Source organism: Apostichopus japonicus, chromosome 17 (genome assembly GCF_037975245.1).
Source record: "Apostichopus japonicus isolate 1M-3 chromosome 17, ASM3797524v1, whole genome shotgun sequence".
Classification (NCBI taxonomy): domain Eukaryota; kingdom Metazoa; phylum Echinodermata; class Holothuroidea; order Aspidochirotida; family Stichopodidae; genus Apostichopus; species Apostichopus japonicus.
Window position 1 is genome coordinate 21,388,703 of NC_092577.1, and position 15,355 is coordinate 21,404,057.

Below are 15,355 nucleotides of genomic sequence, written 5' to 3' on the forward strand. Positions count from 1 at the left end.
GGTTCGGTAGAACTCCCTCGGAAGCCCGTCCGAACCCGGGGACTTGCCATTCTTCATCTTCGAAAGCGCCTTCCAAAGCTCAACAGTGGTTATTCCGCCCCCCAAAATATCATTGACATCGTGGGGAACGGTTTTTGAGATTCCCCTCAATAAATCAGACTGTGCCGACAAGTCGACATTGCCACGCGTAAACAAACTCGAATAATACTCTTTATATACGCGGACAATGCCGTGAAGGCCACTAGCCACGGTCCCATCGGTAGCGCGCACAGACGGGACGCGTCTGTCACCCGCCGATGAGCTAACGGACTGGTAAAACCTCAGTGAAGGGCGCTCCTCGGCTTCCACCGCTTCGACACGGGCCCTGACGCGGGCACCGTGGTACTTTTCATCGAGATAAGTCTGCAAAGCGATGACTGCCGAAGGGTCGCCAAACTTCACCTCCGCGCACAGCTTGGAGAATTTTTCTCTTCGACGCCGTGCGCGGGTCACGCAATACTGAATTGCGTAGCGTTTGATGCGCAACTTGATATTATCCCACCACTGGGATGTAGAAGCAAAGGCCGGCTTCAATGTTTGCCATCCTTTGTACCTGGTCTCGAAACCTTGGCGGAATTCTGCCTCGCCAAGAATCCGACAGTTAAGCTTCCATAGGCCCCGCCCGATCGGGAAAATGGAAGGCAAAACAAAACGTGCTACCACAGTGTCATGGTCAGAGAGCGGACAGCTGAGCGTCTCGCAACCCGAAAATTTAAAACTTACGGGCGCATACACTCGATCTATCCTGGAGGCATCTTCTCCGTTAGGCCTCACCCACGTATACACCGTACTACACGGGTGTATACGCCTCCAGACATCGGCTAAAAGGTGTGCGGAAGTGAATCTGTCCAATTCTGTGATCCCAGCGTCGGGACTAGCAGACACAGAAGCCCCGAGTCTGTCAAGACCCGAGTCTGGGACACAGTTAAAGTCTCCGACCATGACACATGGAGCACTACCAGGAACAAAGGAAGGCAGTGTGTTAAAAAAATCTCGTCTAGCAGAAGGCCGATTGGGAGCATACACATTGCAAAGGGAGATGTTACCCTGTGGATACTTGAAAAGAATGCAAACCAATCGGCCCTCGTGATCCGTCTCCACCCTAGTGGCACAACCCGCCTGACGAGGTGACAGGAGGATGACAGTGCCACAGGATGAAGACGAACCAAACGAAGCATGCAGCCCACCACCCCACTCATAGGCCCATAGAGGGACATCTTCTTCCAAAATATGTGTTTCTTGTAGGCAAACGCAGTCGACTACCATTGAAATACAATATTGGAAAATGCGACTGCGCTTGCGATGATCCCTCATGCCATTCACGTTCAAGGTGGCAACTGAAAATGTATGGGCCATGAGAGGGCAATGGGGCAAAACTACGCCGACGTCGATTCTGTAAGCTTCAAGCGCGCTCTAGACGACATATCGTCGTCGGAGTCGTCACTTGAGGCCGACCTTTTCAGTGATGGTTCCCCCATCTCGTCGTACCAGCTCGTCCCAGTGGCACGTTTCGGCTCGACGATCACCGAGCCTCCGGAGTCGCTGTCAGACATAGCCTCCGGAGACCGGACGACCGAGTCGTCGTCAGACAGAGTCTCCGGATCTGGCGATACCGGCGGCGGACTGGGGACGGAACTGGACGGGTTGATGGGGGAAGCTGGTGGAGACCCCGTGTCCGCTTCGCTGTGTGGTGGAGACGATGTGGGCACGGGGTTGATGGGGGAAGCTGGTGGAGACTTTCTCGGTGCGGGCACGGGGTTGGGGTCTGCAACTACGGGGGAGGGTGAAGGAGGTGCGGAGAGTGAATCCGCACCCGTTTCCCCCTCCCTGCGTGGAGCTTCCTCCGGGGCAGTAGGTGCGCCAGAACTTGGCGCCTTTGCTTGACCCCCACTCTTTGTCATAAAGACATAAGAGGAGGGACAAGCGCGAAAGACATGTCCCTCCTTCCCACAGAGTGAGCACACGACTTCGCTTGGGCAAGCAGAGGTATCATGCCCAAGACGAAGGCAGCGCCCACACTTTTTGTTTGGGCAGCCCTTGGCTTCGTGCCCGGTCTCCCCACACCTGAAGCAGGTACGGGGCTGACCGGGGTAACGCACGTGAGCTTTATGCCCGGCAATAAAAAGGAAGGAGGGAATGTCCTGCTTGAGGTCGATCCGAACCTGTCGGTGCCCGTTGAACACCCCAGGGGCCTGTGCGTAGGAGCACATTTTAATAGCCTTGACAGCCCCGAACCGACCTAAAACAGTTGCGACAAGTTCTTGACGCACCTCTAATCCTACGTGGATGACAGTTACCCATACGGAACGTTCGTATGGAGTAACTGTCAAACCTTCAACCCCACTCAGCAACGTGACACCCTTCTGCCGGGTCACGTCACTGGTAAAACGTAGATCATACGTATTACGACCCTGGAGAGCTTGTAGAGCATCAACCTCTCCAGGCACAACAACACCCTTACTCTTTAAAATACTAAAAACTTGCACCGGTGGAACCGCTTGTTCACCGGTGAAGGTCAACTTAACAATTTTCGAATCACGGCGCGATGCCATGATACCGAAGGTGGCTAGGCCACAGAGGAGTAACAAAAACAAACTATAAAGACAGGTTTAAACTTAAAACGATATACGATAACTATATACGACAAACGCACACACCCGCCTGGCGGGAAGTATAGCACAGTACAGTACAGTAAGGTAAGGTAAGAAAGTAGCTGTATCAGATGGAGAGCGAGAGCGAAACACGTCTGCACTCCACGAAAGCCAACAGTAAACAGAGTATATTATATCTTCACTTGGGTGGATATCTGCTACTGAATACAAATGGTGAAAGTTGCATCCTATACACTCTTTTACCATGGATGGGACAGGATGTTACTCTGTCCACATGTTTCCTTTACTACATAAACAGTGGTTAAGCTACTGAGGCAATGACCACAAATCCTGCTGGGGTTTTTGTTGTAATCAGTAAAAAATATATTGGAATTGTTCAGGCACAAGTTGTCAGGTAAAACCTCACACATGTATCCACACCAATCGAGGTGTATCAGCTGTCGCCTTAGTTGGGCATCCAATTCTTCGTATCTTTACTTTTCTACAGATTACGTATGCAAGCTCCTATGTTCATCCAAACAATGAGGATGCCATAAAACAACACCGAAGCAGATTTCAAAAGCTTTGCTGAAGTGGTTGATGGCCTTCCAATTTCTAATTTTCTTTCATTGTAGTGGGGAGCAATCGACTCTGTGAATTGTCTGTTCACATGGTGTTTTGGCACAGCTGCAGAGCAGTGTTAATTAACGGGTCGCTACCAGCCTTTAGGGAAGTTGCTTAAGTCTTACATTAAAGTTTTACTTACATCTGGTTTCCATTGTAACTAACTAAATGATAACATTTTTAAAGAAAAGTTCCAATGAGAAGTATTCCTCTCTAGAAGGCTTTAGACTTCATAAATATCAATTTCATGCTGACTTAATATTTGGTGTTTTCAAACATGTTGCCAATTTTTGTTTTTTCAAAATGAATTGACAGAAATTTGCTGTTTGTTTCCCCGCATGGGATCAAATGTGATTTTTTTGTCCCATTTACGAACAAGTAACTTTCATATTCCATGGATTAATGAACAATTTCAGATTGATTTTCATTACACTTTTATGAAAATGAAAGCCTAAGCTTTCCAGGTCCCATCCACATAGTGGTTTAGGGTACTTTATTCAAACTGTTCTTCTATTTCAACCTAGTATATTTGAGATTTCAATCATCCAGATTTTGTTGGCAGGCTACTAGAAGTTACAGCTCTTGTTACAAGAGAGAATACATACAAAAAATTCACTTGACTTTTTATTATTTATTAGTTATGTACTTCCCAAACTTGAAAATGTCAAATTTCATCCAAGATTGTAGTTAATATCATGAACCAGAAAAATGTATCCTGGAATTACAAAATGGTCACCAATCAGCCACAAAACAGACAGGAAACCTCCTTCCCTAAAAACTGCCAGCACATCCGTGCAAGTTGTCTGTATGCTGTGTGTCTGTATTTCCTGTAAAATAATCATATGAAAACCACATATGAAAGATGAAGACACACAAAAGCTTGGAAGCCATCTGGGGACGTAAATTTTCAAATAAATGTCCATATGATTTCCCTAATTTTGATTGGCCCCTAAATCTGCCTCCCCTAAAGTTTTAGGCATTGTCACGGATTCTTTTCAAGAGAGCAGTCGACAACGGTGTAAAGACGGACAGAGAGAGTATATGAGTTTCACAAGTTCAATATAATTGTTAACAACAACAATAAAATTAATATTGGTTACATACAACAAAATAAATCATCATTTTCTATATATATATATATCCTTTTAAACTTCCACTTCTATACTTCATATGGCTTTCTGTCTTATGGTCCTAGTTTTGTTCGTTGAGGGTTCTGTCAACGTTTATGGTTTCTACACAAATGAATGTTCTTTCTTTCTATATACGAGCGTCGGCCTTTCCTTTTCGTAGTTTCACGTAACTCTCTTGCCTCTTTTGCCATCTATAAAAGTACAATAAACACCGAATTTAATTCGTAAAGTAATGAGTCCATGTTATCTCAATGAAGGTGGAAATTGGTTTCTTTTGAACTAAAATTCTGAGCTAACATGTTATAATTAAACAACAGCAACTTACGGTTTTGCTTTCGGTTCAAGACCGAGATTGAAAAGAGAGAGCACGTGGCTTTACTGTTCTATTTATACCCGATGCCGACGGAATTCCGATACTCGTTAACAAAGAAATGATTACGTAATGCTTAAGGATGCACAAAACCATGGCTAAATAAGTAGCATCCAATTAACTAAACACGTAAAGCAATCAATAAAATACTTGAGGGGGTATTTTATCCCCGAACGGGTTGTGACATTTCACTCCCCTCCTCTTGAAGAAAATGTTTCATTTTCTTAATACTTTTAAACATTTACAACACAACTCTTTTCTTAACATTCTTTAACATTTGTAACTTTTTTTTCTTTATATTCTTAGAATTTGTAACTCAATTATTTCCTTATAGTAAACAATACTATTACGATACACTGTTCAACACTTCAATTACTTTACACTCCTCTAAGTTCATACAATGATTCAGTTACCAGATCAAACGACTTAGACAATCTGCACCAACATTTGATGAACCCTTAATTGCTTCAATTCTCAATTGATAGGGTTGAATACTTAGAGACCATCTCATAATACGTGGATTTGCTAATCTAGCCTTTTCAAGAAATGCTAGAGGCTTTATGGTCTGTTTGTACGGCAAATTCCCTACCGTAAAGGTATCGTTGCAATTTCTTAATCCCCCAAACTAAAGCAAGGCATTCCTTCTCCACGACAGAATAAGCCTTCTCTCTTTGTAACAGTTTCCTACTTGCGTAAGCCACAGGAAATAACTCGTTATCATGCTCTTGTAAGAGTATGGCTCCTAATCCAAATCTGATCCATCTGTTCTTAGAATAAATTGTTCTGAAAGATCAGGCAGGTGGAAAATCGGAGAGCTTATTTCTCAAAGACTGTCTCCCCAAACTAGTTTGTTAGGTTCCCTATTTTTAGTTTTGTCAGTGAGAGGGGATGCTATCGCAGCATAATTAGGTATAAAACCCCTATAATATCCAGTCAGACCCAAGAAAGATCGGAGTTGCTTCTTGGTCTGTGGTTTTGGTGCAGCCTTAATCTTTTCAACTTTATCCAATTGGGGTTCTAATTTTCCTTTTTCTACAACATGACCTACAAATTCTACCCTTTGCTTTGCAATGCAGCATTTGCTGGGCTTTGCTGTCAAATTTGCTTCTCTGAGTCTCTTAAATACTGCACTAAGTACGTTTAAGTGTTGTTCCCAAGATGGAGTATGGACAAGAATATCATCCAAATAGCAGTCTACATGACGTAATCCTTTGAGCAAAATTATCATATCCCTTACTAAGATCTAGCTTCGAAAAGAAGTGATCTTGCGCAAGATGGGTTACTATTGCATCCATACTTGGCATAGGTTCAGCATCAAATACTGTTAGCTTATTTAGTTGTCGATAATCTATGCAGAAACGGTTACCCCCGTCTTTTTTTCTTAAAAATGCACTGTATGGTGAATCGGATCGTTCAATTATTTTCATTTGTAACATCTTATCAATCTCTTCCTGAACAACTTCCTTCATAGCATGTGGAATAGGGTACTGTTTTACTCTTAAAGGTTCATCAGAAGTAAGTTTAATACTATGTGCTACAAGTTGGGTGTGACCTGGACGGTCAGTTAACACATCCTTGAAATTATACAAAATTATCTTAACTTTCTGAGTTTGCGCCCATGTTAAGTTTTGATTGACCTCTACATTCTCATACGTTTCCTCTACCTCGGTTGGTGTCAATTCTAGGTAACCTAGATCTTTATTCTCCAAATTTTGGTTAATATGACCTTCCTGAGTTTCACGATCTAATTGTGCATCGTGTTCTACAATTACAGCACTGCACACCACATCTACCAAACCACCATCATCAATTCCCTTGAACTCTGTGGTCATACTTTTGTCCTCTGCTTCTCGATTAATATACCGTTTTAACAGATTTGCATGAAACATTTTGATTTTACCATTAACATCGATACTATAGTCTAATGAACCAGACTTTTGTACTACTTTGTAGGGCCCTCGCCATTGTGACACTAATTTGTTGGTATCACTGGGGGAGTAGAAGCACAGAGTCCCCGACATTAAATGATCTATGTTTTGTCTTCTTGTCATAGTTACGTTTATACCTAGTCGACGCTTTTGCTAACTCCTGACTAGCCATTTTACATGTTTGCTGAAGGCGTTCTTTCAACTGAACAACATACTCATACGTTCCTCGAACAGTGGGATCGTCTTCCTCGTCAGCCCATAATTCTCTGAGTATTGTCAATTGGTCCACAAATTTTACGACCGTACAATAGTTCGAATGGGGCAAAGCCCGTACTTTCTTGAGGGGTTTCTCTATATGCGAATAGGAGGGGGTCTATGTATCTGTCCCAGTCACGTGGGCGTTCGGTACACATTCTCCTTAACATGAGCTTTAGGGTGCCATTAACCCGTTCTACCAACCCATTGCAAGCAGGATGGTAGGGGGTAGTCGTAAGTTGACGCACAGATAAAAGTCGACGACTTCCCTCATCAAGTCGGACGTCAACTGGGTGCCCTGATCAGTTAAAACTTCTCTCGGAACACCTACCCTAGAGAACACAGTTATTAGAGCTTCGGCAACTCTTGTTGTCTCGATACTGGGAAGGGCTACTGCCTCAGGATAACGTGTAGCATAGTCTACAATTGTAAGTATGTATCGGTTATTTCGATCAGTTTTGGGCTGGATTGGTCCGACTATATCTATAGCGACTCTCTGGAAGGGGGTCTCGATTATAGGCATGGTACCCAGGGGTAATTACCGACACGACCCTTAGGTACAGTTCGTTGACATACGTCACAACTTCTGCAGAATCTAGTTATATCTGCTTGGCAACCTGGCCAATAAAAATCAGATAATATCTTATGTTTAGTCTTTCTAGCACCCTGATGTCCTCCGAGTATCGACTCATGAGCCATCTTCATGACAAACTGCCTGTATGCTTTGGGAACTACAAGTTGTAAAGTAGTATCCTCAACTTCGCCATTAATCACTTTAAAGTTGCGATACAAAAATCCATTTCGCCAAACATAACTATGAGTGCGCCCAAACCTATTGAGGGGTGCCTCCTCATGAGAATCCGCTAATCTTCTACATTTCGACAAAGTTACGTCACCCATTTGTGCTTTCTTAAAATCCCCCGTTTTAACTTTTGGTAATGCCTTTGGAACATTAAGTTTTGGTAACGGTTTTCCAATGGCAGCTTTCTGAGCCCTAGTTTGAACTGCTCCAACTTTTTCTCTACATTTCCCATCCGTTGTTTTTCACCAATTAGGGTCTGGATCACCAGGTCCCCTAACACCATCTATATTTCCCAGGAGAATATCATACAATGGATTACGGAAACAAGAAGCTTCTACAATTCCCGAAAAAAATGGTGTATCAATCCGTAGTCTTGCTACGGGGATTGTTCTTATAGTACCGTCTGCTAATGCCAATGTTTCAGCTGCCCAGTAAATTGTTCGGGTAAAACCAATTCTCGACGTATAATCACACCATCACAACCACACTATCCCTAAGCACACTAACTACCCTTCCATTTACACGACCTTGTTCTACAGGAGCTTTCCGACAAAACTTTACATCACATGCCGCACTCATCAATGGCAACGTATTTCCACACTTAAGGGTTACTTTTCCTTCATTTACGCAACAACTACCTAACTGACTATTTGGTGTAGATACCATCACACATGCAACTGTACCAATATGATCAGTAGGTTCATATTCGAGTTCATGATTTGGCCATGTTCTTTCATGCGACACATGAGGAACATCTTTCTCAGTTACTGCGGCTGCTCTACTCTGTGGAGTGGTTCGAAACCAACATTCAGTTGCGGTGTGACCCAATTTGTGGCATATGTCACACTGACGTTGCCTGCTAGGTCGCCTTACGAAAGGAGGTTGGGCCCAGGCTTCAGGACCTACTCTACGTCTGTCAGGACGTTGGTTAAAACTATTACCTTGCGACGGTTTATTTTGCTGGGAATGGGAGGGGTGCCCTTGAGAGGGTCTTCTTTCAGCGGCAGAATAGTTTTGAAATTCTCCCCCATGTGCATCTAAGTATTGTTCCGCCATTTTAGTCAAACCGTTATTGATTTCGGAGCTCTTTGGAACATGCGTTAAGGAATTGTTCTCGTAACAGCAAATCGACCAATTTGGTATATTCTTTTGCCACTTTAGCCATTTCAACCCAACGCGTTAAGAGGTTTTCAAGTCGTACTGCAAACTGGACGGCACCCTCCCCATTTTCTGGTCTAGCCCATCTGAATTTTTGACGGAAACCATGTTCCGTTAGTTGATATTTCCTTAAGAGGGCATCTTTCAATTCGTCGTAATCAGTAGCCTTTGCTACGGGCAAGCGAGAATAAACTTCCAATGCCTTTCCCTGTAGTAATGCACCAAGATTTATAGCCCACTCGCTACTACGAACCCAATTTTGTGCAGTGGCAAAACGCTGAAATCGTTCAATGTACGCATCTAAATCATCAGTGTTATCATTGAACGGTGGAAGCTTGGGTGCAGGAGCCCTATTCAATAAATTCGGCCTACTGTCAAACTGTCTGTTACTCTTTCAATCTTCTAAATTTGTCTTAAAAGTTCAAGTATTTCCTTTTCTTGTCTTTTCATTTCTATTTCATGGGCCCTCAAATCACGTGCAATTGCATCAGCGTCTTTCCTAGCCCTATCAGCTCATTCTCCCTCTTCCTTTACAAACTTATGTAAATCAGCTCCACTAAGCCCAAACGACGCGCTGAAGTCCGCCAGTATTTGAGTATCCATTACAGCAACTACAAGTTTAAATGCTCGGTCAGGTACAAACACAGTTGGCCTTCAATAGGTACTGATTACTGGTTAGGTACTGATCTTAAATACTACAACATATAATATATTACGAAACACATATAAACTCTCTTCTCTAAACCCGATGTCAGTTGTCTGCTCTCACCTTTAAAAAGCTTTCATAAATTTCGTTTTAATAAATTCCCGGACAGGCCACCATAAATGTCACGGATTCTTTTCAAGAGAGCAGTCGACAACGATGTAAAGACGGACAGAGAGAGTATATGAGTTTCACAAGTTCAATATAATTGTTAACAACAACAATAAAAATTAATATTGGTTACATAGAACAAAATAAATCATCATTTTCTATATATATCCTTTTAAACTTCCACTTCTATACTTCATATGGCTTTCTTTCTTATGGTCCTAGTTTTGTTCTATGTAACCAATATTAATTTTTATTGTTGTTGTTAACAATTATATTGAACTTGTGAAACTCATATACTCTCTCTGTCCGTCTTTACATCGTTGTCGACTGCTCTCTTGAAAAGAATCCGTCACAGGCATAGCTATGCAATTTACACAAACTGATGATTGAATCTCGGTAATTTGTAAATGGATCATGCCCAAGCATGGTGGACATTTTTTGTGTGGCATTTGGTTCCGTGGCTCAGCGTAAATGACTACTACGTCAGTCAGCATGGTAAGGGTTAATCTCGAGGACATTGCACTAGATTTTGTTTTTGCACAAAATGTCCTAATCAGAAGCAGGTTTTGAACATGGTGCACACATTTTCTTGATCTAATCTATATCTTAATGTAATTCCCTTCGCAACAAAACTAAACTATGAATACAAGCACACCCTCTGTATTGTTACATCATTCAAGTCAGAGCAATGAAGCAATGAGCAATTCGGGTCAGAGCAATGAATAAAGGTATACAACAAATATCATGTATTCTCTACTTACTCGTGGATGCTATTTTCCTGTGCACGGCCACCATACTGTTGACGGTACACGTAGTCTGTTGCACCCATGGGTGCAGCATCTACACTCACTTGCTGTAGGCATCACAGCTGCACAATGGCCACAATGACACCTGTAAACAATGCAAACCAGTTCAAACGCTAAAGAGCTAATTTCAATGACTTCATACCGGCCTCAATTATTAGGGCATACTAACATGTCAAAATAGAAAAAAAAACACGCCGATGCTGCCTCGTTTCCAACTCTTTTTCCCACTTCTGAATCCATTCCCTAGATTGAGAAAATCTGGTTATGAAATTAGCTCAAGCGGAAATGACGAAAAGCTGGTGTGAGGTGCCACGTTCTCCCTCCCCCCACCCTTTCCGTGATTTGTGGTAACTTCACTAATTTGCCACTACAAATGCTAGGAAATTACTAATAGACCACCCCTGAATTTCTTGTGCACTCTTACAGTTGGCTCCTTCAATCTGCTAACCAAATGAAATATGTGTAGGGCAAGTAAAGTACTCAATAACTGTGGAGGTGAAATAGCGCCCCCTTTTTTGTTTCTTTGCCATGGGTTGAGATGTTATACATGTAGCACCTATGCTTTCATATCAAGCCATTGTATATACCATGAACAAGAACTCTTGTGTACTTTTTTTCTGCCCATATCTACTCAATCAGATATGTTTATGTTGTTTTTAGTTCAGGAGTAATATTAAGAAAGATGTAGGGACTTGCTAGGGAATAAATCAACACTCGTAATGTATTTAGGGTTGGGTATTTATTGATTATTGTTGAACGTTATTTCTAGTCCGAAGAGTAATTGGGCTTACATAGACTCAACAGGGGAAGGGGTTTTGCGAGTGTTTAACGGTATGTAAATGCACTCATAGTTAATTTAACCTAACTTGTAACAAGTTCCACGCTCTGTAAAACGAGGGTTTCAGACCCAGAGTGACAGGTTGAATAAATCGCCGATGCTTTCATATCAAGCCATTGTTATATACCATGAACAAGAAGTCTTGTGTACTTTTTTCTGCCCATATCTACTCAATCAGCTGGCTCATTAGCACCACCATCTGCTGTAATAAATAAGAGGAAGGCTAAGCCGAGGAGCAGGAACCTGTGATGGCTATAAGCGAGACCTGTGACCTCTAGACGCAAAACCTGTGACGGCTAGACGTAGAACCTGTGACGGCTAGATGCGGAAACCTGTGGAACACCCCAGGGCAACATATGTCTGTGTGAAATGTTCCTAGGGCATGTGCTGCCACGACTTTTAAGGAAAATAGTAACTTCTTTAACTTAACTCCACCGCACATTCATGTTAATTTTGCTGCCCCATCAACAAATTGGCTAGCTAAGTGTATGAGCAAAGTTAGGAAACATTTATCGGTTCTAGGCCTAACTAGTGACACAACTATCCTATATACAGTAGCATGGTGGGCTCATAATTGACGCACTTAAGGATTTGATGAACGATATCTATGAAGGAAAAAATCAAAATTACTCAACTGTATGTGTTTTTCATATGTGTAGTTACTCATAACTGTTCTGATCTCAAAATATTTAAGGTTCTGTGCTTATGCACCGTACAATTGAAGAGAATTTGACCACAAAATGTCTGCCGTGTCAAGTTCTTTCATACCCCTAAATTGACACATTCGTCGATAAGCTAACTGTAGTGTAGGCCTTAGTATACATCCATTGACTTTATGATGCTGTTTGCTATGCTCTGAGCCTCTAAGCTCAGACAGGTCAGGTCCCAGAGAGAAGTGTTATGAAATTGAGGTAATGTTGGGTATTTTTAGGGTGTAACATTTTCAAATGGCCAAAAAACGTGCAAAACTGGGGGAGGGTAAAAGCTGAAAAAATAGCACAATTTGGTCAGCCAACTTATGAAATATGCAATTCTGCTTGACTGCAAAAAGTTTAGGTGGCCTGCTGTATCGTTGCTAGTAATAATTGGAGGTGCGTCAATTACGGGGGTGCGTCAATTATGAAGCCTTCACTATATAGTACGCTAGGCGTAACGTTACCATTGTGTTCCGTGAAGATCAATTTCGACATCGCTGTCCGATCCCGCTTCCTCTTCGCTGGTCTCTGGTTCGAACATGTAGGGAAAAACTTCCCCACGATCGTCGACCATGTCCTCCATTTCCCTGCCTTCTTCGCTATCAATTGCTATCTGAATACTGTGTGTCAATGCCACAGGCAGCCATTTCGCGATATGTATAAGTTATGCTGTGTATGCTGTGCTGTGTATATATGCGTACTACAGTGCGTGTATAGAAACTGTATGTGGTAGCAATAAGCAGTTCCATGCGACGATATCATGCACTTTCGTCTTCGTAAACAAATGACGTCATTTGTTTTCGACTTTCCCTGAACGAGTCAATGTAGCCGATTTTTTCGGAGTTTGTCGCTTGATAGGAAGAAAATGCAAAGAATTTATGAAAAAAAGATGTCATTAGATGTTTTCTTCGATCTCTTATGTATCAATTTGTGATTTTTCATGTTAATCCAAATCTTAACTTTCTTGTAACAGACTGGTGAAAAAGGTAATATTTTCGAGAAGTTGGAGATTTCTACATACCCAATGCACTGCGCAGAACATATAGAGTTTGCACTCCTCTGCGCTCCCCCGTGACGTCACTGAATCTATTACGTAATAGTACCTTTTTTTATACCCCTTTGGAGACGGAAAAAAATCGCGGTGTTGGGTTTTTCTTAATGTAAGAATTGTTAAGTTTAATATTATGTAAAGTCAAGTCTACGTCTCACTTGACCTTTAAACACTATGGTTTTGATATAACTGTTGCACGACGTATTTGTTACATCTGGAAAGAAATATGAAATTCCTAATTGTTTCACTGAACCTCTCTCTCATGTGAAATGGTTTCCTAGAGAAGACTTTGTGCTATGAAGAAATCTCATTTATGTACTCTTATAAAATATTTGATGTCAGTACCTGTTGTATAATATCCAGACAGAATTTTGTGCTTTTTACGTGACCCGCCATGCGGGATATAAAACGTCACGGCCAAACGGCACTACCGAACCATCCCATTCTGAAAAACGAAACTCAGGTCAAGCGAGCCAATAAAACATACGCCCGCCGACCTGCAGAGACAAAACGCCCAACCCCCCCCCCCTGAAACATTCAAAAAAACACAAAAGGACGACCAGCACGGAGCGAAACGAAAAACCCCTCCCCAGCACACCACCGTCCAAAAAAGGCAGCCCCAGATAAACGGCGAAAATCACCTTCAATCTGAAGGCGAATGTCAGACTTCACCGCCTCCAGGACCGCCCGCCAAGTGGCAAATTTCCCCCTAAAAACCACATCACATCTATTCCGCCAAACATGTTTTTTCACAATAGAGCAAACAAAAATAATGCGATGCAAAACAGCAACCGAACAAACTGGAGGGTCTACCCCATATAAAATAAAGCCCTGCCCTACCGACCATGAACGGTCTCCCGTAACACGGTCGGTCCAGGTCTGGAACCACTCCCATAAGTTAACTACAAAGCAACAATGCCAAAAAACATGAGCGGTACTCTCTAAGCTGTCACAGCCGGTCCATAGTTAATACTACTTTGCATCTCATTTGGCAAGTGCAATGGGTATGTTGTCTCTATGCTTTTTATACAGTAACTGAACATACATGTCATATTAATCACTCACATATACAGGACACATTTAATAATACTATTCAATGAATTTCCACATTCCTCTTGAAGGTAAATTTTGCAGATAGGGAACTTTAAGTGATAAACAGATTGTTCACATTATTACAGTCTTTTCATACAATGTTTGGAAGTTCTTTTCAGTAAACTCTCACTGGAAGTACATATCAGTTATCTTACCCAGTAAACATTTTGACGTCGGATCGACGTTGGGTTTGGGTCGCGTGAAATGGTCGGACCGACGTCTCCCACGTTTCCGTTTGCAAAGTGGGGCAACGTCGATTCGACGTCGATTCAGACGTCCAATATTCGTTGGTCCGACGTTTGGCCGACTCTTCGGTATACCGTTGAAACGACGTTCATTGGACGTCTTTCCAACAATTAATGTCGACGTCAATTCGACGTCGATGAAACCGTCCAATATTCGTTGATCCGACGTTTGGCCGACTCTTCGGTATACGTTGAAACGACGTTAACTGGACGTCTTCCCAACATTCAATGTCGACGTCGAAACGACGTCGATAAAACCGTCCAATAATCGTCGGTCCGACGTTTGGCCGACTCTACGTTATACCGTTCAAACGACGTTCATTGCACGTCTTTCCAACATTTAATGTCGACGTCGAATCGACGTCGATGAAACCGTCCAAAATTCGTTGGTCCGACCTTTGGCCGACTCTTTGGTATACCTTTCAAACGACGTTCATTTGACGTCTTTCCAACATTTAATGTCGACGTCGAATCGACGTCGATGAAACCGTCCAATATTCGTTGGTCCGACGTTTGGCCGACTCTTCGGTATACCGTTCAAACGACGTTTTTCCAACATTTAATGTCGACGTTGATTTGACGTCGATGAAACCGTCCAAAATTCGTTGGTCCGACGTTTGGCCGACTCTTCGGTATACCGTTCAAACGACGTTTTTCCAACATTTAATGTCGACGTTGATTTGACGTCGATGAAACCGTCCAAAATTCGTTGGTCCGACGTTTGGCCGACTCTTCGGTATACAGTTAAAACGACGTTCATTGGACGTCTTTCCAACAATTAATGTCGACGTCGATGAAACCGTCCAATAATCGTTGGTCCGACGTTTGGTCGACTCTTCGGTATAACGTTGAAACGACGTTAACTGGACGTCTTCCCAACATTCAATGTCGACGTCGAAACGACGTCGATAAAACCG

General features: G+C 42.6%; 1 pseudogene; it reads right to left on the reverse strand.

The window, feature by feature from the left end:
* Positions 1–7,133: 7,133 nt before the first annotated feature.
* LOC139984486 (uncharacterized) lies at positions 7,134–12,633 on the reverse strand (annotated as a pseudogene).
* Between the last annotated feature and the right edge of the window lie 2,722 nt (positions 12,634–15,355).